A 17,918-nucleotide genomic window follows, 5' to 3' on the forward strand; every position below is an offset into this window, starting at 1 on the left:
GTATCATTCTTTGCTTTAGTTTTGTCTAGCAGCCTAATCAAAGTCGAGTAAGTTCATAACTGTTCTTACTTGAAATCTAATTGACAGCTTCAAAAATATAAGACGCTTTTGCCTCACATGTTAAATTGTATAATGGGCCTTACTACCGATAATCCTAAAACGTCTAACTGTGCATTAGTTACCTTCACAACACGAACAATGTGAATGAGCATGATTATTTACTTAACTGTTATATATGAGACAGCAACATGTTTATATGAAGATTTGGCAGCCACGAAGAAACAATAATAATCAAAATGTAACGCAGATGTATAAAACACCAAGTAACAATGTCACTAATAACGATTAACAACATACTATGAACGACTTTGGGCGTACTAAAGTAATTTAGGACAAAATGCGACCGCTGCTCTGTTTTAGATGGGCTACGGAGTGTATTCGAATGTTGCTGACTGTAAAAATAATTAACACTAGGTGTCAGTCGATTATTAGGGGTTGAGTCGACTTTTCAGAGGAACTGCAAAGGCCGGCGCGGGACAGTCTGGAGGTATTCACGCAAAGTAGCAAACTTATCTTTGAAGCTTACCGTAAAATTCTAAAAGCGAGGTGGTGGGATTCGACCTGTAGAACCTGCTCTGTATTTAGCAAGACTGGATTGCTTGATGCTAGTCAAACAATATAACGGTTTTTTAAGGCCTGAAAGCCAGAGGAGTGATATTCATGCCTCACGACATACTTTATACTTGAGATGGTTTGGCACAGTAAGACCTCGAGGGACAATGTAGCTTGGTTCATTCAAAACACTAGACCATTAGCAGTTGAAAGGAGACCAAAAGAGTATAATTCGAGGGGCGAAAATGAGACTTCATTGACTGAATTTATGAGTCGATCTAAGCTAGACCACCACTGAAAACCTGGAAGCACTAGATGGTCACTTCGTCCCAGTATGGGACTTTTCGGCAGCGTCCATCCACGATCCTGTACGCAGGACCCGAACCCATGACTTTTGGATTCTCGCGCGAATGGTTAACCTCTAGACCACTAAGCCGACATCAAATGGTGCTAATGTCTAACTTCAACCGACCCATGATCTTGCGCAACTCTGCGTTCATTGTCTGAAGTGGATAATTGCCTCCACTAGACACGGACTGGAACTAAAAGTAATGGATTATCATGAGTCATTTCGCAACATATTTTGCCAGAGATAAGAAGATGGACATCTTTACTACACAAGTGATTCAAAATGGGAAAAAACAAGTGAACTTTAGTCTTTATCGGGATTTCCTGACACAGAACACGCGAAATCCAGCACACTGTGGATTATAAACACTTTGCAAGTTAACGCAGCGATATTAGATGCTAGCATCTGACACACTCTATTAATAGAATTTTCAATAGCGCCTTCCCCAAAATTGGATCGAAGGTATGTTGTGAATGTTATAAAAAGCGCACCAGGTAAAGTCCACGGCTAGTACGTGGCTAGGTGCATTCTGGCAAGACGCTACCAATAGATGACTCGTTCCAACGTGATTTCTAGTGCTACCCATGAAACACCGATGAGTACTTCTATGTTGTTTGAACTGGTTGGACAATACACGATGGAAATCACTTAGTGTATCGAAAGCATCAATAATTCGCCTTTCTAAAGCTATGAGAAGGCTATGACCACTTATTATTTCCAACTATAGTTTTTTTGAACTTCTATAGAAGTTCTTTACCTATACGTGAAGTACCCTACTGGTCCCTGTAGTACCATATCGACTCACCACAATGTGTATAGTTATTAGCATGCAAAAACTACAAAAAAGGCATTTCCTCCATAATCTGCTTTTAAAATTTTGTTAATCGATAAAATATATAAAAAGTGAAGCGACACTACGATGCTACCTCACCTCACATGTATTCAACCTATATGGTAAGCGCCAAACAAAAATTGGGTTATCAAAACAAATCAGTCTTCACTCTTCACTAATAAGGATAGCATATTAGTGAACCTGTGTTCACTCTGACAGGTTGCCTTCCAGTTAATATCTAGCTTCTCCTTAAAAATATTCACTAATGTGGATGATTCCACTTGTTCGAGTCAGGCGTTCCAGTTGTAGCGGTAAATAAATCCTCAAAATAAATAGCTCTGTAGGTCTTCGATATTGGATGCTGACCACATTATTTTCAATGAACTCACCTAGCTGAAAGAGCTCGTTCATGCATCCGCACGAGATCACGAGTGGGGGCGCCATACTCACCATCCCCTGCAACCGCTAACCAGTCTAGATCGCTCGATCGTCGATATATTGATAGCCTATCAAATATATCTTCGGACCTCCTCGCTTCTGTCTTTTGATTTCACTTGGTGGGTACAATTCATAGTGGAAGGTGTCACTGGTTAAAACATTGCCAAACTCCAAACACCTGCAGTATCTTCACAGTCATTGACTATTCGATGAGAAATACGGGACCACACTTCAAGTTTATAAATCGCTCTTTGTGAACCTTCTTGCTATGACCTCGAAGAACAATAGTTCTGGAGGGAGCAAAGAGATAAGAAAAATTAACACACAAATCATAATTAAAGATGCGAAATGCCAGCATAAGTTCACCTCACGTCCTACGATACGACAAAGGGAAAAGCTCCAGGCGCTTTTTTAGCGCTCATCGTAAGGGAGTTTAGAAAATCCCTTCACTAATTTTGTTCCCACATGCTTGACACACTCGAGTATCCTCTACCAGACATAAGCTAGCCGCTTGAATACGGCACTCTAAGTGTGGTGTCACATAGTTGGGATATAAAATTCAAACATTTCCTCGTCAAAGCATTTGAATACTCGTCGAATTGACCGTAACGCGCGAAAACCTCTGACAGCAGCTGTGTTGCAATGCGTAGTTGTTTTCAAAACATGACTTATTGTTACTCCGAAGCCTTTATGTTCTCGATCGCATGGAAGAGATGCACCACCAATAGTATGATGGTAACTATTACCGTGTCTGATGTGCATGAGCACACTCTTCCAAGAATCAACTCCGAACCCCCAACCTCGAGCTCATCTAACTAAATCGTCTAAGTCAGCTTGAAGATCATATTGATAAGCCTCACTTTTCATTGTTCCCCAGATTTTGACATCATCCACAAAGAATAATGTCGACGACCCAAGCAACAGCGGTAATTCATTAACATAGAGAAGGAATGGTAGAAAGCCTAAGATAATGCCTTGGGTTACACCACTTTTGACCGGCTTCCAATCGGATAGCGTTTCATTGACCTTCACTCTCTGTCTGCGGTCACATAAAAGGTTCCCTTTTCCAGACCTAAGTGTGAAACCTTGCCAAATGCTTTGCTAAAATCTATGAATATCACGTCGACAGACAGACCTTTATCTGAGGTTCCTGTCCAATCCTCTCTCGCTATAAGTAAATTAGTCAATTACGAACGCTTGTTACAAAATCCATGTTGCTCGGAAGTTAACAGATTGTGCAAATTTATGTGAGTTAGTAACCTAACCCGAATTATCTTTTCAAGTAACTTAAATGATTTAAACTTCAAAGCATACTAGGTAGCAACAATAGAGTAACTCTTCTTTAAAATCAAAATCTGAGTGGTAGTAATTTACTTTTAATATTTGAATTTACGTTATTCGCACTTGTCTTTTAATGATACTTAAATTTAATAATTTCTATAATCATAATAAAACACCACATCGTTTTTTCTTATGACTATCTATATTTATTCACGCTTATATTCAACGTCTATTATTTATTTGTATCAGTCGTGAATACTTACCTACGCCTATTAGCACTCGTGTGAAAGTAGGTCTCGGACAACCAAACTACAACCAACTCCGTCCTAGACTCTCCTTTCCAGTTGTTTCCTGTCACTATTCGTCCTTCCGGTGACTGTATCCACTTTGCCCTGCCTCTCTACATTTTCTCTTTTGGATTCCAAGTTAGCGCTTACCTCATGATGCAGTTTGATGGTTTCTGCAATATATGTCTCATCTATCTCCGGCGTGTTTCCCTATTTCCCTCCTCAGATGAAAGCTGGTTTGTTCTCGCCTACAATAGATCGCTGCCGAAAGTATCCAACCAACGAATATTGAGCATCTTGAGTACCTATACAATTTTGACGATGCTTGTGGTAGTTCTACAAGTTCCATCTCTGTACAACAGATCCGTCTTGAAGTTCGTAGGTGTCACTACCAAGTTTTGATATGATAATCTCAAACAAATCGTTACTAACAAAAACACTATATGTTTGCAATATCCCACTGAGTAGAACAACCAAATGTTTGAATCCCCTGGCGTTTCGTAATACAATGTAGGCCAGTTCATCAGAATGAACAAATAAAATAGTGAAGCACTCTTTTCTGCCGAGGGCAGTAGAATCAAGCAATATGTAGAAAACTTCAGATGCTCGTCTTTTCGTAGTTGGAAAATCCTTTTTGTATTATTTTGATGTTTATAATATCGACTTCCGTGCCGGTTGATAGTTGTTTTGAGTTCTATATTTTCTTCAACTGCAGGAAGGCCGCCCTTCATTTACATATCTTTCAATTTGCGTCTGCATCAGATCACCCTTTTTCATCGACGATACATTCCAGTGGCGTGGAATTTCCACCTCTTCCAGAGTTTCTCCGTCGGCTGCCTGCTTGAATATTTAGGCTACCTGTTTTTGCCATCTAAATATTTCAACAAGTTATCTGTTCTTTTATTCTGTTTTAACTACTCTTTATGTCTATTGAACGCATAACCTGTACAGGCACGTTTTTGAAAAGCTTACAACCTTTTGCTGAACAAGCTGCAAAAAGCACACTAAGTGACATGGTGGTGGTTGGCAATATGCATTGAAGAAAGTGAACATTAATCGTACATCGATTCCTGAGCTGCCAAATTATAACTACCGACCACTAATTAACAAGGTGGACTTTTCGTGCCCGTAGGTAACCCTCGTGCTATTGATAGAAAATAGACTAGTAGTGAATAAGTCTTTATTTGGAAGCTAATGTAACAGCTTAGGTTAAATGGTTAAGAGTTACGTCTTCGAATCACTTCGGGCTCACTAGTTTCGTGCCTTTAGGTAACCCTATTGATAGACGAAACCAGACTAGTGGTGAATTAGTATTTATTTAGATCTTCGCTCAATCATAGTGTAGCGTGGGCTCAGACAAACAAAGACTCTCAACATTCAATATAAGATAATAGGAAACATAACGCCTATACAAAATAAGGAAGTGAATGAATACTTGAACAATACCGTTTTGGCATATGCTTGGTTGTTTGGGGTTGTAGCGGTAAATAAATCCCCAAAATAAATAGCACTAAGTTTTCGACATTAGATGCTGACCATATGTTTTAGTGGACTCATCTAGCTGAAGGCGCTCGGTCATGCATCCGCACCAGATCACGTGTGGTAACGCCGTGCTCAACATCAACCGCAATCGCTAGCCAGATTAGATCAGAGAATTCCGATATATTGGTCATCGCCAAATATACTCTTCCGATCTCCTCGACTCTGTCTTTTGATTTCTCTTGGTGGGAACGAAATATATTAGAAGGTGTTACTGGTAGAAGCGTTGTCAAACACTGAATACCTGTGACATCATCATTGGTGAGACCGACGTGATCTGGTACACCTAATTGCAACTGTGAGTCTGTTCCTTTTTGGGATTTTTATATATCATTGCCTTAGTTTTTATTTTTTTTTCAAACATTGTGATTTTTTTCGTGTTTTTTCTTGGATATATATATATATATCTTTTCCCCTCGTTCATTATCGTACTTCATACTTCATCATGACTGAACAGACACCTAAAGTACTCAAGCTTAAGACTTTGTCCCCACCTTCGTTTCAACTGATGCCTTTCTGGCCCGACAACATCGAAGCCTGGTTTTGCTACGCAGAAGCCGACTTCTCCGAGCACGGCGCGATCGACACACGTGCACAATTCCTCTCAGTAGTCAAGGCACTACCGCGCGAATTCAACAGGTACGTAACACCTAGTATGTTTACTAGTGATGTTTCCGATCCTTACGAAATCTTAAAACGCTCGATTCTTAAACGAGGAGACCTAACCGATCAACAAAGGTTAGATCAACTCTTCAATAACATCGACCTGCAACACGGTTCTGCGACGGACATGTTGCAACGGATGAGAGAGGTAATAGGCCCAAGAACTTTCGACGAAGGTCTATTCAAACAACTCTTCTTGTCAAAACTTCCCCAACAGGTACAAGCAGTTCTGGTCTCGTTCCAGAACAACGCCTTAGACGAGCTAGCTGCATCTGCCGACCGCATTCTAGAAATTACGAAACCTACTACCGAGGTATTTTCAGTCAAAGAAAAGCCTCACACGACTCAGAATGATATAACCGACTTATGTCACACACTCACGCGTTATCTTAGTCTTCGTACCGACCGTAAGAGATCGCGCACACCACGTAGAAGCATTTCTCGTAAGCGATCTGTCTCTAGACCACGAGAGACAGATAACCCCGACTGGTGCTGGTATCATAACCAGTATGGAAAGCTTTCCAGAAATTGCAGAAAACCCTGCAATTTTCCCAACACGAAACCGACTGATTCGAAAAACAATTCGGGAAACTTCCAAGCCGGCACGCGTTAACGGCAACCGTAGCCGGCGAACAAAGCCGTCTGTTATTCATCACAGATGTGACAACGAGAGTTCGCTACCTCGTCGACACTGGCGCAGAAGTTAGCGTTCTCCCAGCAAATCCTAACGACCGGCTTCACGAATCGACCCTAAACTTACAGGCGGCAAACGGAAAACCGATCGCTACGTATGGCAAAAGGTACGTTTACCTTAACGTGTGTTTACGCAAACCCATTCACTGGATTTTCGTTGTTGCAGATGTTTCTATGCCAATCATTGGTATGGACCTTCTACAACACCATAATCTGATCATCGACACGCGCAAACGGAGGCTAGTAGACGGAAACACTAATTTGTCCGTTTGCGTAACTTCCTTTTCTGGTTGCAGATTATCCCCAGTCACAATTAAGCATATGATAGACCCACTCTATCAACCACTACTCGATAAGTATCCTGGGATACAACAAACTCAACCGAAACTACCGTGTGTAATCAGCAATGTTACACATCACATCACGACTACAGGACCACCTGTATTCTCTAAAGCACGACGACTAGCGCCCGAAAAGCTAAGGTTAGCGAAAAACGAATTCGACCATATGATAGACTTAGGAATCATACGACCGTCAAGTAGCCCATATGCATCTCCGTTGCACATGGTCCCTAAAAAGGACAGCAACAATTGGCGTCCAACTGGTGACTATCGGCGATTGAACGCGAAAACCATTCCCGATCGTTACCCGTTGCCTCACATTCACGATTTGACAGCTACCTTGAAAGGTACAACTGTTTTTCGAAAATCGACTTGGTTAAAGCGTATAACCAAATCCCTATGGCTACTGACGACATACCGAAAACAGCTATCATAACTCCCTTCGGACTCTATGAATTTTTGCGAATGCCTTTCGGTCTAAGAAATGCTGCTCAAACATTCCAAAGATTCATAGACGACGTTTTTCGAGGTCTCAACTTCGTACACGCGTATGTTGATGACTGTCTAATCGCAAGTCCGGACAGAGAAACACATCTCAAGCATCTGGATCTTGTTTTCGAACGACTTCAAAAACATGGCATTACTGTAAACGTTCAGAAATGCCAATTCGGAACCGACTCGTTAGACTTTCTGGGACACACTATCGATGCTCAAGGCATTCGACCTCTTAGGACCAAAGTGGCGGCCATTCTGGATTACCCAGAACCGACCACCGTCAAGCAATTACGCACGTTCAACGGCCTCGTAAGTTTCTATAGACGTTTCATACCCAAATGCGCATTACTTATGAAACCTCTGACCGACCAACTTCGTGGAAATGCGAAATCCATTAATTTGGACGACACCGCACGAAAAGCATTCTCCACAGTTAAGGAACTGATTGCTAAAGCAACAATGCTCGCACATCAGGACACCCGAGCACCCATTAGCATCGCAGTAGACGCATCCGACTCAGCAATCGGAGGAGTCTTACAACAATAGGTTAACAACTCCTGGCAACCCTTGGCATTTTTCTCTAAAAGGTTGCTAGACACCGAATCGAGGTACAGCACATTCGGTAGGGAACTCCTAGCTATGTATTGTGCTGTACGGCATTTCCAACACTACATCGAAGGTCGTGAATTCACTCTTTTCACGGACCATAAACCGCTCACTTTCTCGTTAAGCTCTCCTTCTGACAAGTACTCTCCCCGTGAGTCTCGACAACTGGACTACATTTCGCAGTTTACTTCAGACATTCAACACATCTCTGGAGCAAACAATGTAGTTGCAGACGCTTTATCTCGTATAACTTCCTTGAACAGTTTCCAAGGAATCGACCTTCTTAAACTCGCCCAGCTTCAAAAAGAAGACAGTGATCTTCAGCACGAGTTATCGTCCACAACACTTAAACTACGCATCAAACAGATGGGAACAGGTAAGGAAACCTTACTTTGTGACACATCTACAGGTAGGGATCGCCCAATCGTGCCGAAACATTATCGACGCAATGTCTTCAACACATTGCACAAACTTTCGCATCCAGGTGTTCGTGCAACCATCAAGCTTATAGCAGAAAGGTTTTGCTGGCCTGGAATGAATAAAGACGTGAGGGAGTGGGCACACTCCTGTGTAAGCTGCCAAAAATCTAAGGTTATCAGACACAATAAATGTCCCTTAGTCTCGTTTAAAACTCCCGATGCTCGTTTCGACCATGTTCATCTGGATTTGGTAGGACCTTTACCAGATTCAAATGGATACTCTTATCTCTTAACCTGCGTAGACCGTTTCACTCGATGGCCAGAAGCAGTACCTATCAAGGACATCACTGCTGAAACAGTGGCCCGCACATTCGTCGAACGATGGGTAGCAAACTTCGGCTGCCCTTCAACCATCACTACAGATCGCGGACGTCAGTTTGAATCCGATCTTTTCCGTCGTCTGACCACACTTTTAGGAATCACTCGCTTCCGAACGACCGCCTACCATCCACAAGCAAACGGGTTGGTAGAACGTTTTCACCGACAACTGAAAGCTTCGCTATCAGCAGCAAACGTTTCACAGTGGACCGACGCTCTTCCACTCGTCTTATTAGGTATCCGCAATGCAGTGAAAGCTGACATTGGATACACTGCGTCTCAACTCGTTTATGGAACGACACTTCGACTTCCAGGAGAATTCGTGGATCTTTCATCCTCTTCAATGAACATGGATCTAACCTCCTACACGAACAGGCTTACAAACGCAATGCGTTCAGTTAAACCTGCTTCCACTCGACCTCAATCAACTGATGTTTTCGTTCAACCTGACTTACGATATAGCACACACGTTTTCGTTCGTCGAGACTCGCATCGACGACCATTCGAATCAGCATACGAAGGACCCTTCAAAGTTCTTCAACGTGAATCTAAGTACTGTATAGTCGACAAGAACGGAACAAACGATAGCATCAGCATCGATCGCTTAAAAGCAGCGTATTTAGAAGGAAATCCTATCTACGTGGATTTTCCTTCGGTACAATCGAACGACACGACTCCGACACTTATAATACCTCATCCGACAACCAACACACACGATGATACTTCGACAGTATCCGAAAATAAACTTAAAACGACGCGTTCTGGAAGAAGGGTGAGATTTCCAGAACATTTAAACGACTATTGCACGTAAGGCACTTCTCAACATTTTATATTATTTTTAAAAAAAAAAACAATTTTAATATGCTTATATATTTTTATTTCTATTTAAAAAAAACAAAACAAAAAAACAATTTTTTAACGCTATTACGTGTTCATGAGTTTATTTTCCATTTTTTTCGCCGACATTGTGTTTTTACGCACATACGAGTGTATTTCGACATGCACTTACACTTTCTTTTTTCTTTTCCAGGACGACTGGAAAAGAACGATGCAGTTTACGAGGAGTCGAAATTTTCGTTGTAACTCTTTCTTTTTTTACTATGTTGTACCTCGGTCCCATATAGTAAGGAAAGACGACCAGATGCTGCTAAATTTAGTAAGCTATCAGAAGAGTGTTTACCAACGACAAACTCGTTGGGTTTAAACTTCTGGCTGGCCACGTCTTAGGGTCGTCACTGCCCCACTAGGGGGGAGTGATCTGTGGCGGTAAATAAATCCCCAAAATAAATAGCACTAAGTTTTCGACATTGGATGCTGACCATATGTTTTAGTGGACTCATCTAGCTGAAGGCGCTCGGTCATGCATCCGCACCAGATCACGTGTGGTAACGCCGTGCTCAACATCAACCGCAATCGCTAGCCAGATTAGATCAGAGAATTCCGATATATTGGTCATCGCCAAATATACTCTTCCGATCTCCTCGACTCTGTCTTTTGATTTCTCTTGGTGGGAACGAAATATATTAGAAGGTGTTACTGGTAGAAGCGTTGTCAAACACTGAATACCTGTGACATCATCAGGCTCAACTCTTAGCCTACCAACCTAAGCTGTTACACAGTCCCACTGAAATCATTTTTGTAAGTTTTGATCGAGTTTCATCTTTACAGCTAAAACGACTACGGAGGGTAAAAGAACTAATGTATAAGGAGAAAAACTATTGAATTTCGCAAGCTAAATGGTCTAATAAACCTACAAATTAGACGTCCCAACTCTATATTTACTTAGAAACTCCTATCTTGTGAAAACTCTCCAAGTATGTGGAAATTCTTTAGAGAACTAACAGGTGACAGGCACACTATAAGCAAAAACCTACTGAATGTTTGCAACTTAAATAAGTCTTTTGTACGTTAGTTATCTGATGTCATTCTCCCTATATCCAGAGGTTTGAATAATAAGTGTGTTCCTATTTTCACTGAAACTGATGTCTGAAAATGTCTCCAATCATTTCATTTGTCCCGATGTTTAGGACCTGATGGAATCCCAAACCTCCGTTTTAAAAATGTGCTGACTTTCTATGTTGTGCATTTACGAATATCTTTAACAGATTCTTTTCAACTAATCTCATACCGAAAGTGTGGAGAAAGTTGATGATAATCCTTATACCGAAGAAGTTATCTGGTTATAAGAATGTGTGATCTAGACTCATAGCAATAACTTCACGTTCCCTCAGAACAATGCAAAAATTAATGATACTCCCACTTCAACCTACAAGAGGACATTGATGCGTACCAGGTTGCTTACAAACGTGAAAGAAGCACCTTAGATGCCATTGCTGTTCTGCATCACAATATAGCGTCCAGCTTGGAAAAGGGTATGAAGTATTTTCGATATGCTTCTCTGGGCTATCCTTCTGCTTTTGATTTCATCCCAAGAAAACTTTTACTTAACAAGTTAATCAGCGTCAACAGTGACAGCTGGATAACCCATTGGCTATGTTACTGCCTCTCTGGAAGGGAACAGTACACTGTGTTTGGAGGAAAGTGTTCAACGTCTCTACAGTCTCATGAAGGTGTGTCACAAGAAGCAGTTCTTTCACCTCTTTTTTTCTGCATGATCTGCCATCTTCCACAGAAAACACTTTTGTGAAACATGCGAACGATCTCACTGTATGTATGCGGATTTCTACGTCTTTACATCCCATAGAAATGAATGAGTTTTCTGTCTCGTATGAAGTGGTGGTCTGTTTTTGATGGTTTTATACTTAGTCTGTCTAAACTTCTAGCTGTTAACTTTAATTTGAGACATGGACAGCACCTAAACACCATATTGAGATCCTATAATGCTTGTGACGTTGGAGACTCTCTGATAAACAGTATCAGAGGTTTGTTATCTTGGTGTTACCTTTTACTCTGATCTCCTCATATTTTAGCGTTATCAAAGAAGGTTTCACGTCTGATTTACTACATAAAGCGGCTGACTGATTTTATAATTACTCGACATTTACCCTTACAATTTGTCAATTCTTGCATATTACGTATTATTCTTTACTGGCCTCTGCCAAGAATTCCATAATTTACCGAAATATAATATTGAATAAAGCCAATAATAATAATAAGTGTGGTTGGGTTGGTGCTCACTGTGTTGTATTTCGGAATCTTAATTTTTTCCTCATATATGATGAGGCCCAATACCGTGTAGGCTGGTGCTACACTGACTGTCTTTGCTTACATTTATTGATTTTTATGGAATAGAATTGCCAAATTGTCTATCTGCATCCAAGTTGTCCACTGTATACGTGCTTCCCCATAGATGTGCAGGTTTTCATAATCCGGTGAATCATTAGAAAAGAAATGAAAAGAGTAATTAGCCTTGTCTGACACCGGTTCTCATTTGGAATGCATCTGTCAGCTGTGAAACGAGCTTATGATTGCAGGAATTTTTGTTGTTTGACAATGAAATTTAAAAATAGGTAACTAAACAGGCAGTGGTGGAAATAAAAAAATACTAAGGGATAGTACACAATTTTAAAGATGACACAGGTATTCAGAGTTTGACAACGCCTTTTTACTCAACACCCATGAAATTAAAGTATGCAAACCCAGTCAAGTAAGAAGTCAGAAATTAAGTGGTTCGAAGATATTTTTGGGCAACTTTTAATCCAGGCTGGTTAGCAGTCGCAGGTGACGCGTAGCACGGCGTACCTATTCATGACCTGGTGTGGATGCGTGAATGAGCACTTTCAACTAGGGTGCGTCCAGTCATACTATTGAGGTCAGCATCAATGTTGGAGAGTTCAGAACTATTTATTTGGCGAGTTTATTTACCGCTACAGTTTAAAGTAAAATGCTAAGTCAAGAAAAAATACATTGTTAGACCTAGATACCTATCCACAATAATGCTTACACTAATTGCGAGCCTTTGTGTATTTACGTTGATTAAGCGACATATTTGCTTTTACTTTATATTTTAACAAACCCACATAGTTGAGGCGTTTGAATGATACTAAATCCTGTTTATGAATAGTAATAGCTAATCATAAATATAGTTGATCACTTATTAATTTCGATTGAGCATGCAAACTGACCACGAGTACTTATTAATACCGCATTACATTACACGTAAGCAATAATCAACAGACTAGAAGGATAACGGGTTAACATAAGTAGAAACCAATCTATCACGCTGAAGTAAATACTAGAGTTTAAAACGAACTGTTTCTTTATTCTGTCTTACCACTGTGTACCTATGACCTTCTTCGGTATTAGTACACTTGTCTTGGCCACCAAAGTGATAAGAATAGTCTCAAAATTGTAGATTTGTCATGATATGATTATCTAACCTGCAAGTTATTACGTGGAAGCCACACCGTTATCTTTACTAACCTGTCGTATAGTAACAACCAGCAGTACGATATTTAGCGCTTAGGAAGAACACATTTTGGCTGGGGATAGAATAATATATTTTAATAAGAATAGGAATTTGTTACACAGATGACCACATCTGCATGGATGAGCCATGCTATGCCGACCGAGTGTTCCCGTGCTCACCATCTACGACCCTCCCTAGGTGTTGCATGTTGAATACAAATATTCCTGGTAATTATATGCTCGACTTCAAAGATCGTGCATTAGCAACAGATGCCACTACAGGCTACGAAAAATAAGGAAGTAAAGAACTCTGACTTTTAGCTGTAATGTTTCGATTCTAACTGCAGGTTGTTGGCTGAATCATAACCACCCATTCTCAGCTGCTGCGGGCTCTCCTTGTATGAAGACAGCTGCACTTTGAATCATGATATCATAACTCTCATATTTCAATAGGCATCAAGATTTGTGGACGTACATCAAGGCTTATAAAACAAATTAATGGAATCCTAAGACGAGGTTTTTAAACCTCCCCACTGCTGATCATCTAGCAACTAAGTGTCTATGAACTCAACATGGACTTATGTTTATAGGTATCATTACCAAGGTTTGATTTGATGATTTCGAATAAATTGGGCATTGGGAATTATATTTAACTAAGTATAATGATTTAAGCTTAGGTGTGGCAATTCAGATTTATTAGTCCAACCTGAACATCCCACAACACCCGGAGAAGCCAAACCACTGGTCTGACCTGGTAGTCGGCAATACGACTCAATTCGTATCCGTCTAAGTCAAAGATTATCACTCTATTATCAATTGCTTATAGGTTAGTGTAACGCGGTTACGACTGAAAATTATCATGATCGGTGAGCAAGTAGGTGAAAGCCTCTTAATATAGGGGCTTTCTTTGAGGCTCAGCTTACCAATTATATCATTTGCTGTGAACTTTCCCCTAATGATTTCCAAACGCTACGTAATGATACATAGGACATTGGGTAACGGAGTCGCGCCTTACGTATCCTCCTCCCTCAGCCCTCACTGAACTGCCTTGCGGCGCGTTGTGAAGAATACTTGTGATTTTTGTCTGTTAGGTGTCCCGTATAGACTAACTGAAGCCTTCACTTGCCCAAACAGTTATTTTCTTCAAACAATAAGAAGTACTCTAGAAATGAATTTTCTCCAGATATTGTTAATGAATGAATTTAGGGTTCCTGATCGCTTCTCCATAGAAAATAGATCCAAATTGACTACTGGTGTTAGGGGCTTAATGGAAAAAGCTAGTCTGTAGGAAAATATGGCCCAGCGGACCGTCTGGGAAACAAACAGATACACCTCTGGTCTGGATTTCATTTTTGCCAAACGTAAGTCGGATGTCACCAATCTAATAATAATGAACTACCTGGGTCATACTAATGTTTTTCTCTATAACATATTTTTCTGATGAATTTACCCAATACAAAACTCTAGAAAAACTAATCACGATACCGTCAGAGGGTACCATGAAAAATTATCCTGATTTAGCGAACATACTCAAACAGCGGTATCTTCTCAAGAAACCTAGTTAGCCAATGGCTACACTTCTATTTGGCAGTCATACGCAAAATCCCTTTGAACGTCCTCTTATGGGAAGTATTTAACCTGAAGATATATCAAGAGTATGTAATACGTGTATCCAGAGAATCGAGTGGGATAAAATAACTCATCAGTTTCGTCATTCTAAGTCTATGTAAAGTAACCACACGTATCGATGCAGTTTCATGAAGAGTTGGGTACACACCATGTCGAACATCTTTGATCAAGATTTTTCGACACCTTCCATAGCTCGGTCGCTAATTTCCTGGTTAACGAATCCCAACTCATTTGTTCTCACTCTGCTACGCATCTCTCTGTAAGTACCTCCACATGAAATCCATTTTTCTAATATCTCAACACGACTTTCTACCCATAACACAGGCCTGTTGACTACCTGGAATAGGTGGACAATCTCTCTGGTACACAACCATCCGGTTCGTATTGGCTGTCCAAAATCCTCCAAGACATTGTGTAGTATTAACTATTTCAATAGGTCTGAGATACTAAATTTTACGGGCATAAATGGGAGTTTAATAATGTAACTTTTTGAATACCTAGACGGGAGATTTCTAGCTGTCAGAGTTTGCACTGCTGTCTGGCCAGTTTTAACGAAAAGCCAAGAGTCACAGGGCTCAATGCTTGTACATATTTACTAACTTGCGCTTGGACATAGCGTCGTTTGATATTTCACTGATGACCTACCTAACTCCTTAGACTCTCAAATCCTACCTTTTGCATATGATATTTTGATACAGAGTAGTATATTGTTAGTTCAGCTTATATCTTGTCTCCCTAAGAGGATATATGTTATTCGACTGACCATCAAAAACCACCATTCCCAGAATACCAGTAAATGCAGAGTGCTGCTGGTGAACAGCAGCAATGCACTATCCCACCTCCTACTTTCTAGGCGATTCCAGTGTTTTACTATTCACCACTCAAATGACATCGGCGTTACTCTTTGTAGCACTTTTGGCGTTTCCTACTAGTATGCGCAATCAACAAGACCTACTCGAAATAAATAGTCCTGAAAGTCTTTGAAATTGATGCCGACCTAATTATTTCTGTTAGACAAACCCTAGCTAAAGGCACTCGGTCACTCTTCCGCACGTGGTCACCATTGAATACGCAGTGATGCGCACCTCTCGTAGCAACCAATCAGCTTAAATCATATCATTCTTGATGTACCAACTGCCCCCCAATTATATTTTTGATCTCCTTCATTTCTGACATCTGATTTGATTGGAAGGGGGATCCTTTGGTCGTAAACTTGCTACGATCAAAAGCACTATCTAACTCTGAAAATAGGTAAAATCTTTATGCTCTTATTCCCTCCACCCTATCATATAAAATAAGTTTCACCAATAAACTACATATCATAGGACATTAATTCAAGATAAAGCACGAAGGAGCTCGTATAAAGTCCTTTGCAAACATTCTGTATCTCGAATGAGGAAGTTATAAAAGGTTGGTCCCAAGAAGTATGCACAAACCTTACAGTAACTGCTTACAACAGGCTTGGTATGCCGGATCGTACGTGGATATATAGCACGTGCAGTATGAATGCTAAGGGTTCGGTAAGCAACAACATCATTCTCTTGACAGGTCTGCGGAAAAATGTGTTAGCGAAACTGAAAAAAGGTTCTAAAACTGGTAATCAAATGTAGCGCGGTGATGAAAAGAAGAGGAGTCTCTACAATGTTAGCGTTGACGGAACATGCATCGACATTAGTGAGGATACGCTGGAGCTCAGCAACATCATAACATCGACGGCACCAGACTTTTTCAACAAACGTGGGTCTCCAAGCTCAGGAGCCCTAAATGTAGTTGTACCCAAATCTCTGTAGTCGATTGGAATCCTGTCAACAAAGCTAAAACGGAGCGAGTTTCATTATCTAAGTGGCAGAGCATTCCAGGCTTTGTGGTGAAATTAACTAGTGATTTGGCCGTACAATCTACCCCTAAGATTTTCCAACCAGTTATCAAGGAGAACGAGTATCCCAAACGTATCTGAACTACCAAACAAAGAGGTCCTCAACCTGAACGTACCCGAAAACCTGGGAAACAGTCACGGTTCGTAATGATTCTCACATAATCATGAAACTTAAAGACGGCCCTAAGCTCCCCTCAGTTTGCAGAATAAAAATGATAGAATGCTCTGGGAGGAGTTAAACAAGAAGCTCGAAATTCCCAAAATAGAGCCTTTGACGGTCACATGGCTCAGTCGGGGAAAGGACTCTAGGCATCGAAATCATCCAAGACTACTTTGTGTAACACTCACTAACTCTAACGCCGTAGAGAGTGTCCTATTAGCGAGTCACTTACTGAAATGTAAGAATACTGCCTGGTATGGTGTATTCTGAGTGCAATCTCATCAGGAACATTTCTGAGGAATCTCACGAGACAGTTTATCGCTGAAGAAATATCATTGTGTAATGTGTGCTAGAAGGCACAGAGCTTGACAACAGAGTCACTGATATTTGGTAGCGAGAAATCATCAACCAGTCCTTGAAGCTCAAAAGCTTATTGGCTCAACAAGTGGTGATACTAGCCAAGAAGGACGGGCATGGTGGAGATTTGTAGCTCAGGTGGATGATTTTGACGGAGTTTTGTTCTCTGAGCTGGATGGTTTGGTCGTGCTCAGAGGACAAAACTCCATCGAAAGGACGAGGATCCTAGACAGCGGCTGATGAAGATAACCTGAACATCCCCCAATATGGCGGCTGCAGCTGTCGAAACATTTCGTGCCAATAGACGCTGGATAGGTCACATGACGCCGTGATCGAGCACGAAAGCGAATCGGAGATGGAAAGACAAGGGCTAACAACTCAGAAAGCCCTGTATAGGTAGGCTACCTGTCCATTTGTAGAATTATAGCCTAGTTCGCTCTTAATACTATCATAATAAGAGACTCAATCCCAAAATTGTAGATTTGTCATGAAGTGGCTGCCTAATCGATAAGATTTTACGTGATAGACCCATAATTATCTATTCATAAGACCGAACTTCTAGCTTACTATTTATCTGGAATTATATCAACCTCTG

At 40.8% G+C, this 17,918-nt stretch overlaps 1 protein-coding gene across 1 annotated transcript in view; it reads right to left on the reverse strand.

Moving 5' to 3' along the window:
- MS3_00004685 (uncharacterized protein) overlaps positions 1-2,716 on the reverse strand; it is a 19,171-nt gene extending 16,455 nt beyond the window's left edge. Inside the window, exon 1 of the mRNA XM_051212649.1 lies at positions 1-2,716. This exon is cut by the window's left edge and continues 880 nt beyond it. The gene's annotated coding sequence lies outside the window, so the exon portion shown is untranslated.
- Between the last annotated feature and the right edge of the window lie 15,202 nt (positions 2,717-17,918).

Source organism: Schistosoma haematobium, chromosome ZW (assembly GCF_000699445.3).
Source record: "Schistosoma haematobium chromosome ZW, whole genome shotgun sequence".
NCBI classification, from domain to species: Eukaryota; Metazoa; Platyhelminthes; class Trematoda; order Strigeidida; family Schistosomatidae; genus Schistosoma; species Schistosoma haematobium.